The sequence below is a fragment of the Nelumbo nucifera genome, chromosome 5 (genome assembly GCF_055504915.1).
Source record: "Nelumbo nucifera cultivar China Antique chromosome 5, China Antique-T2T, whole genome shotgun sequence".
Lineage (NCBI taxonomy): Eukaryota > Viridiplantae > Streptophyta > Magnoliopsida > Proteales > Nelumbonaceae > Nelumbo > Nelumbo nucifera.
In genome coordinates this window covers 37,837,552-37,847,104 of record NC_142653.1, presented here as the reverse complement: position 1 = coordinate 37,847,104, position 9,553 = coordinate 37,837,552, and positions in this window count along the sequence as shown.

Below are 9,553 nucleotides of genomic sequence, written 5' to 3'. Positions count from 1 at the left end.
ACTGCTACAGAGTTGAGTTGCAGACTGATACCAGAGGAGAGATGACCATCAATGCTACAAAGGGAAGGAATAAGAAGGAGTGATGTCTATACATGGTCATATGCCATGTATCATCAGACTTTGTTCAACTTGTTGGCAAAAGGATGCCCTAGCTAAGCTGCTTTTCCACTCTCTCTCTCTCTCTCTCTCTCCCTCCTGGTTTGGTTGGGCATCGAGGCTGTGATAAGAAGATGACAGTGGAGGTTGTTAAGGAGATGGGATCTCCTGCTTATCGCCAAAGCCAGAATGTGAGATGGAAAACCCAGAAAAGCTCTGCTGTTACTCTCCCTCCTCGTAGGGGAAGAATTAAGCGGCAAATCTTCACTCGTTTATACCATAAGTTCAGGCTCATGGCGACAGACATTATTCTTATGTGTAACAGTAATTAGTGAAGATAAATAGTCCGTCTTTCACAGCAAAGCCGGACATCTGAGTGTATTTATATCATCAATGTCTCTGCATTGTGCATTCAAGTATCAAAATCTGTAAAATTTTCGGTTTCAGCAATGTATGGGTCGAGTCAGTTGTGCACTTGTGCTGTATCTGTGCTTGTTTCACTCATTTCTGTTCTACCTTCTACCTTCTTCGTTTATGAAGATCGAAGAAGTAGCTTCCATTTGTTTAATTATTTAAATATTCGGATGTTTTAATTTTGTCGTTTAACAAAGGTGCGATGTGAGCCTCTCTCTCTCTCTCTCTCTCTCTGTCTCTCTCTGGATATTCAATCTCTCATCTGTAGAAGACCCTCTTGCTCTTGGAAAGTGAACTAGTCTTTCAAGGTGAGGATCTTGGCCTTTACCTTCTCGCTAGAAGCTTTTTCATTTCCCCCCTTTCTGTTCTTTCTACAGCTGCTAAGAAATTCTCTACTTGTGAGTATTAAGTTGATGGAGTGATAAATGACCCTCCAAGTTAGCGCTTAGTTTGGAAAGAGTGCAAAATACAAATATGTATAGTGCAAAACCTTTTATACGAGATTTTTAAACCTTGTACATATTAGTGCAAATACAAATGTGCTCAGCTACGGTAGTTTTAGATCTTGTATTTACACTGCACATATTTCTATTTTCACTGTTCCCATACTCAGAATTAATTAGCTGTAATTGAAATGCAAACCGAACTAGGAGGGAAAGGAAGAATAAAAAGAAGAGCTGGAGATTTTCTTTGTTATAAACTTAAGCTCTGTATTAACTAATTGTAGATTTTTTTTGTGAATCCCTGTAAGTTTCTACAGTTGAAATATTGAAGAAGATTGCTGATTTCTCCCATTACATCATACATTTTAGTGACATTGATAGATGTCTCCGAATGTTAACTTGGAAAGTAAGCTTTAGTGATGCTGCAAGCTGTTTGTGATGCATTATAATAAAGTTATTGACCAAATAAATGAATTTAATGCCATGTCTACTATCTCAAATACTAAGCTACCTCTATAATTAGTTAGAGAAAATTAATGCCCATTTGAACCAAGATGTTTACAAGTACAAAAACCATACTTGTGTTGAATTCTTACATATTCAGTTGCATTTTCATCTTCCATCTTTTTCTTCAAAAAGGGCAGATCCTCTTTATGATATATGGTGCACACCCTCTTTGTAGGGATGGATCTAAAGATTCTTTAAAATAGTTATAAGGTCAGATATATTGTATGGAATACAATGATAGGAAATTAAGAAACATGTCCAAAAAACGATTATGGAAGAAATGCAAATGCTAAGTTAATGGATGAGAGGTAAAAGTAGAAAGGATAGTGTTGCCGGTTAAAATGGGCTGAGGGCAACACTATCAATTCGCTCCTAAGTTGAGGTGCAGTCGAGTAATCCAAGGCCTGGAGTGGCCGAGGACTGGTAGGCCGGTCCTGCAAGGAGTAAAGGATGAAGAATGTTAGAGGCCCCGGGCACCCGAAGTGGAGACTCCAACGGTCAAGTTAGTATGACAGCGGTAAAAGGTGGATGATTCCTTAAGTGTGAACAATTAGGCGAGGTCGCAAAAGAGATTAAGAGTTCTCAAGTTCTTGATACTAAGTTCTATTCCCTTACCTTGAGGGGGTTGTCTCTTATTTATACTTGAGGCCGCCTGAAAATAGGTGGGCTCGGACGGTCCGGATGCAGTCCTTACGCAACGGGTGCAATCGAGTTTGCCAAATGCGTGGCCACGCCATTGATTTCAAAATGCTGAAACCATAAAAAGGATTTAAGAATAGATATTATTGGTGATAAAAGGAGGGAAAGTAGATTGAGATGATTTAATCATGTGCATAAATACCATCTACATCACCTGTGAGAAAAAAAAAAAAGTATTTGGGATTAGAAATAATAGAAAACGTCATATCACATATTGCATAATTAAAAAAATGCGAGAAAACACTTAGATTTATGTGGTTTCGACATGCGTCAGAGGAGTAGAAATCCACTAATGGATATTATAGAATCACATTCACAGATGACAAAACTAGGTCGAGATAAGGCTGAAAACAATATGAGATGACCAATTAAGTTGTTAATCCCTAGTTATTAATGAAGATCCACCATTGGGCTCTGACTTATTTTGTACTTGGTATTCGTAATTTTCTGCCTTCACTTTTTCTTGGTTCATAATCATTATGTAGGTAATTAAAATCATCAGTCAATTAGAATGAACTGGATGTAGTTCTCTATTCTTTGCTTATTCAACGAGTCTTTATCACCTAGTTCTGGTTCACTCAAGACTCAACATCTGTTGTGTAATAATGTACTGGGCCCAGGCCCCTTTTCTTGACTAGTAAAAGGCATTGAGGTTTGAGCTACTTGGGCCTGGCCTGCACCCCTGCCTGATAATATATTCTAGAGATAATCATGGGCCTTACAGGGTAGTCCTAAGAGCATTTTGGGCCCCCCAGGCCTGGGATCAGGCAGAAATAGTCATCCCTAACCTCAAGCCAATACAAGTGAGCTAAAGAGTGGAAAATCATGAAAAAAGTTCAGTGTTTGATCTGCTTATTACTTGGAAGCTGCAGCCGGTTTAACCAAAAGTGAGAGCCTTAGAACCTAGGACTGCCCAATACATAGAACAGAAAAAAAAAAAAAGGAAAATGCATAGTCTTGTTCCTAATTTCTCATTGGGTGATATTCTTTGGGGTATTTGGAAAGCAGGAAATGATCAATTATTCAATGCATTAATCCTAACCTTAGGAGAGGCATTACCTATTGTTTTGCAGAATGGAACTTCCATTGCTGCCAAATTTGGCTTCTGTCTTACATTTCATCCCAGGAGAGGCATTATTTACTCAAAAAGACGAGTTCAAATCTCCTCCCAACAAGGGGCCACCCCGCCTATATCATCGCCATGTATTAGAAACATTTCCCGATGATGACATCATGGATTTTGATATTGAAAAAGATGAATTCACATCTGCTCCCTACAAGGAGCCGCCCCACAATGCATCCCCATATATGGAAAACATATCCTAGCACGGGTGGGGAGGTGGGGTTGATGGTGTTTGCGCTAACACAGAGAATGTTTCCGCCCATCCACACAGGAGAAAGGAATAGTGGAAAACGAAGCTTCGTGATCAACCAACATACTACATACATCAGACATGACGTAGATCGCCGCCGGAAGTAGCCCAAGGTGTCAAATTCTGAAACCAGTCAACATTTAGTTTGCTTCGTGTTTCATTCAACACTACAATTCAACCGCTTACTTAACGTCAGGCATCAATCATCGTCTCTGCGTTTCAGAAATCCATTGCCAGGAAACTTCCTTTACTCCTTCGCAGCTTCACTGTCGACAAGCTATCCGCCCATTGCGGCTACTTCTTTGGATTTTCCTTCTCCCGTATATATTGGGTTCTGACATGTCGAATCGCAGCATCGAAGGTGAAGAAGACATCTCCCATCATCCTTCTCTTTCCCTCAGGCATGGAGACGGATGGGAAGATTACAGAGTTCGGATTGTATGGGCGCCAAATTGAGTCATGGAAGAAACAAAACGAGCTCTTGGTTCCTTGTGTTAGGAGGGGAGGAAGAATTAAACGCCAAATTTTCGCCTCTTTACTCCGAAATTTGAAGCTCGTGATTAGTTACGCCCTTCGTTTGCTTCCTTGCAACCGTGAACCCACTTAGCCTAGGCCGTCTCTGTTCTCAATCCATTTAATGAAACCCCATTTCTCTATATTTTAATCTCTCAGCAAGTCGTAAGAGAGGATCTTTTCTGCAATCCTGCACCTCTTCTTTCTAAGTAAAAGATATCGTCTTCTATTTGCAATTAGTGACTAGTGAGGTTGTTCTGTTTTCTTCTTTCAGAAACTGCTTAAAATTTCTTCCGTGATTCAATGTTAGTGGCGACAAAAGTAAAGGCTTCATTGATAAAATTGAATTCATGGGTACAGTTGATTTGAGTGATATCTGGGTAGAGTTGATTTGAGTGATATCTGGGTAGAGTTGATTTGAGTAATATCTGCTTGGTGGAACCCAATTATACGAATAACTGTTCTCTGTGTGCATGATTGTCGCTTTGTCATGTATCTGCCTATCCGATCTCCGAAATTTGAAAAATAAAGAAAGAAAGATCCTGTGCATTTGATTATTTGGGTACTTTGGACCTGAGGGCTCTCTGTCCTTTTGACTGTTTGTTGAAATTTAACTTGCATAATCATCCATTAAAGGAGACACTATAATGAGTAAAATAACTACCAGGAGTTGATTTGTTGTTGGTTGTTCTGTCAACTGAGAATATTCTGGTTGGATGTATGCTAAAAAACAATATCTTAATTGCACGGTTGTTTCAGAATGAACTTCTGTTTTATAATTAAAGAAGTTGTACATGACAAATACCCACAAATGGATCCAAACAAACAAATATTGTAAATTGAGGCACTCATACCCCAACCTATAGTTGAACTGAGAAATTGTCACCCTTGATACTTGCAAACAGGATCCAGATCTCTGATTCTCTGTACAACAGACTAAATGATATGTTATCATGAAACACCTCTCAAATCCAAGGAGTGGCTTAGATGATTAAACGCCCATTCTTCCATGTCCCAACTCCAATTTTTTAAACTCAAGAAATCTATTTTCACTAATATAACTATGTAAGTGATTTTCTAAAAGAAAAATGCAAATGTTAACTTATATGGTATAACTCCAATGAACAATTCAAACAATGATATGAACGTATTTGTTTAGTCATTAGGAAAATATTAGTGAGGTGTTGAGTAAAGTCATGCCATCCTATTGTGGTATTAAGCAATTTTGGAAGCTCTAAGCATGGATTTTTACAGAAGAGAAAAGAATTGTCCCGTTTGATTAAGGAAAAACTCTACTTTTCTATGGGATGTCAAGCAATATACACTAGGACATTAAATTATTTTGCTCATTACAGGTCTATCTGTATTAGAACAAGCTCTTGCATTCGATATAGATATCAACAACTTCAGTGGCCCTACCAAATACATTTTCAACTTACATTTTGTGCTTGTTATGGATATTTCATCTTTCAGTGTAAATTTTGCATCCAACACTATTCAGCCATGTCCTTGCAAGATCTGGTTAACAAAGATTGTCCCTTTGTTGTTCAGAATTTGCTTGATCTTACTTTGTTCATTTTAATTAGTTCTGTTCTTTATCCTTAAATTATCCTCATTGTATAAGATTTGGTATTTAAAACGAGTGCAGAGGAGAAAGAGAGAGGAAATGTATATCAAGCATACGGTGTTTTTCTTCCATTCACATTGCCTTTGCTTTTACTTTTTTGCTCATCTTGCCAAAATGTTGATTTAAGATACTCGCCACATTATTGTAGTGCAGGAAGGCATTCAAGGCAACATTCAAATAAGGGTATGCTCAACTATACCTGTATCTGATAATGGACCTATAATACAGAAACTTTCAACAAAGCCTTATCCCAAATATTTGGGGTTGGCTACATGAATCCCGATTCATCCACTCTATCAAGGGCCAAAAGAAATTTTCAACATATATGCATAAAAACGCAGCAGAAAAGGGGGAAAATAAAGAAGAAAAAACTAGAGTATGACTTTTCCTCATGGCCCTTGCTATATATATATATATATTTGTTAGTTACCTGTGAAGAATCTTTTGCCATTTCTAAAGGTAGGTACAACCAATTATGCATCAAATAACTATCTAGCAACACTACTAAATTTATCAGTCTCTGCATTAGAAGAGTAATATTGAATTTAGCATTAAGGTCATCCATTAAATGGAAATGACCCTAATTATGCTCCATGAACGTGCAGCATGAAGCAATTTTGGCAGATCTGCCATTACAGTTTCAGGAGATGAAAAGAAAATCTTTCTGTTTATTTTAGAAGAGGAAAAGAGTCTAGTAGTTGAAGAGAACATCTGGTAGTACTGTCACCTTTGTCACCAAATACTTGTCACTTCTTTCAAATGATGATAGAGGTTTCTGAAAGAGTATATGTGTCCACCATCTGTACAACAAACATTCATTTTTGAGTGAATACATCAAATACAGCAGCTCAACCATATGTATGTTCAACCCTCGCATTGTTCATGTGCTCATACAGAGCTTTTTTATTGTCTTTTGATGTTCAAGGACACTTTGATCTCTTTTTGCTTCTTTTACAAGTTATGTTCTTAGTCCTTACATTATTCTCTATAGGTTTTGGATACTCAAATAGGCAAATAGAAAATACTGGAAGGCAGTTGACAAAACATATCAAGTATGTATTGTCTCTATTCCATTCTCACATCTTTCTTTGGTTCACCATGCCAATTTGTTGGTACATTCTTGTAGTGTAAGAGGTTTACATCTATGTCACTTTTTTCATTGCGCCCTTACTGTTTAAGTTTTATGTACTTGTCATGCTGATAAGTTGAAAGGTCTTTTTCCTGTGCACTGACACCATACAAAGAATTTTAAGGGTATGAATATCTTATTAATAGCAGTTTTTTGAACCTAATTTTTGTTTCTGTAGTTAGGAACATGATCAACTCAGGATATGGATCCTTTATGATATTTTAAGGGTATGAATATCTGGTTAGTGCAGAACCAATTCTTAGATGTAAAAAGATCTTATTGCTCAGGCATTGAATTGATATCATACCCTGACACCTATGCATGCCTAACATACCAATCTTGGACACGAATACACAATACATACCCAGAAAAACACCAGAAACTGCATGGACATTTCCAGAGTATAATTTATAATGTTGACACTTATAAAATATGTAAATTGTATATTTTAACAAATCATACAATAGAAAACCTGTACAAGTTAGAAGTTTAAATAAACTTGACAAGATATTAGTATTGAGAAATGGCATTCAACTTAAAAAACTAGATATAGAAGCATTATATAAGCATATTAAATGGGATACTTGTACCAATTGTTCAGGATCTTAGGAAATGGAGATATGTGCCCCTGTTTCCTCTATCTGCCTGTGTCAGTATCCATATATGGGCTTCATAGTTTAATTAATGATTTTCTCAGAACCATAGAATAAGTACAAACCGTTTAATTTCCTGTTAAGTGTAAACTTTATTACTCAATGTTCAATTCATCATCATCATCTAAGCCTTGTCCCAACTATATTAGATCGGCTACACGAATCCTGTCTCATATCATGGCCATCACTCTGTTCAGTGCCTCATCCATTTTTAAATTATGAGCCCTTAAATCATCTCTTGCTAACTCAACCCATATCCTTTTGATCTGCCTCTAGTGTCTCTTCTAGCCCTTTCAGCTTTGTAACAGATCACTTCTCCTTACTGGTAATGTAGATGATCTTCTCTGCATGTGAATGAGTTCATTTTTTACCATGTCCTTTCTAGTTTTTCCACTCATCCATCTCAACATCCGCATTTCTCCTACACTAACAAATGTTCAATTCATTTTGTAAAAGATGATCAATATTAGAAAAACTTCTTCAATGCTACTTTCTGAGTAGTGTTGAAATTGGAATTCCAATTCCGGCATTTGGCTTTGAAAACCTATTTATGATTTTTTATTTCTGCAGGAGTTCAATGATAGATCAAACAATCTGTTTTCTATGATTTTCATAATCCATCTATTGAGAAGGGATGATTTCTCTGAACATATATGATAAATGGAATTGCAGAATAAATCAAACTCCCCAATAAACCCCAGCATTCACTTCAAACACCACTCCAGTGCCACATACCCCCAAGAAAAGAAGAAAATATTTCAATCTGTTGTTGTGAGAACATCTTTTCTCAATCATCTCATCCTTCCTAGCACTACTCTGCATCATTTTGGACAACATTGTGAATATATTTATCCCACACTTAACCTCGATCCATGCTAAACTCTCCCAGCAGAGAGGGAGTTATCTTCACTATAATCTTTAAGGAAGGTATGGAATAAACAATAGTTTCTTCTTATGTATGTTTTGGAAGCATATGGGTGTTGGGAAACAGAACTTGTTCTTTGTGTAGGCATAGAGTGCATTGATTGTTCACCCTGCACTCTAACTTAAGTGTTTACAGATTCCCTTTTCAGCACCTAATGATAACAAATGTTTTGGTTTGTTTTTCTTTTTCTTTTGGTTTACTTCATGATGATAATTGGATTGGCTCTGAAACTCTGTATTAGAACCATTCCTGACAACTCCCAGAACTGATGCAGATACAAGGTCCAGGACCTCCAGATTTGAATGTCCATGGACTACTCAAACTTCAAACAGGTTGACACCTGAAATAATGAAAAATTGCATTTCTGTTAAGTATAACAGTGGGGTTTTGAATTGATATCTTGGTTTTGTAGGATTTACTGCAACTTGTTCACTGTTTGTGATTTCTCTCATTTTATTCCTATCAAAGTTTTGCCTTTTATTAGGGGTAAGCAACATCTGGGTACTTGAGTTCTGATTACAATAGAAATTGTAGTTTTTATACATGCAACTGTACCCTACACAGCCTTGTCCCAACCATATGGGATTGGCTACATGAACCTGTTCCACCATAACACTCTGTTTAGTGCCATATGGATTGTTAAACTATGAGCCTTCAAATCATTTCTCAATACTTCAACTCATGTCCTTAAAGGCCTATCCCTAGGCTTTTTGGTCCTTCAACTTGTTAGAGATCATTTCTCGTTGATGCTGTATAATGGTCTTTTATGCAAATGACTAAACCCTTTCAGTCTACTTCATTTTATCACCCACCAGGGCGACTCGAAGATTTCCATGAATATGCTCATTTTTAATCTTATATTTTCAAATTTTCCCACTCATCTATGTCAAAGTTTGCGTATCTGTAATGCTTGGTTTTGGATATGTCATTTTCTTGACTGCCCGACACTATACTCCATAGGCTGGCTAAACAACATTGCTAGTCTTATAGCTGTTTTATAAAATTTTCCCTTTAAACTATATGCATAAAACATGACTGCCAATGCATCTCTTTGTTCTGTCTTAACCTCCTCTACTTCAATGTGCAATATCCTCAATCTCTCTTTTGTAGTGGATTATCCAACCAAGACTGAAAAAGTTCAGATTAGGTATCTCTTGGTCTGCAATTCTAATTT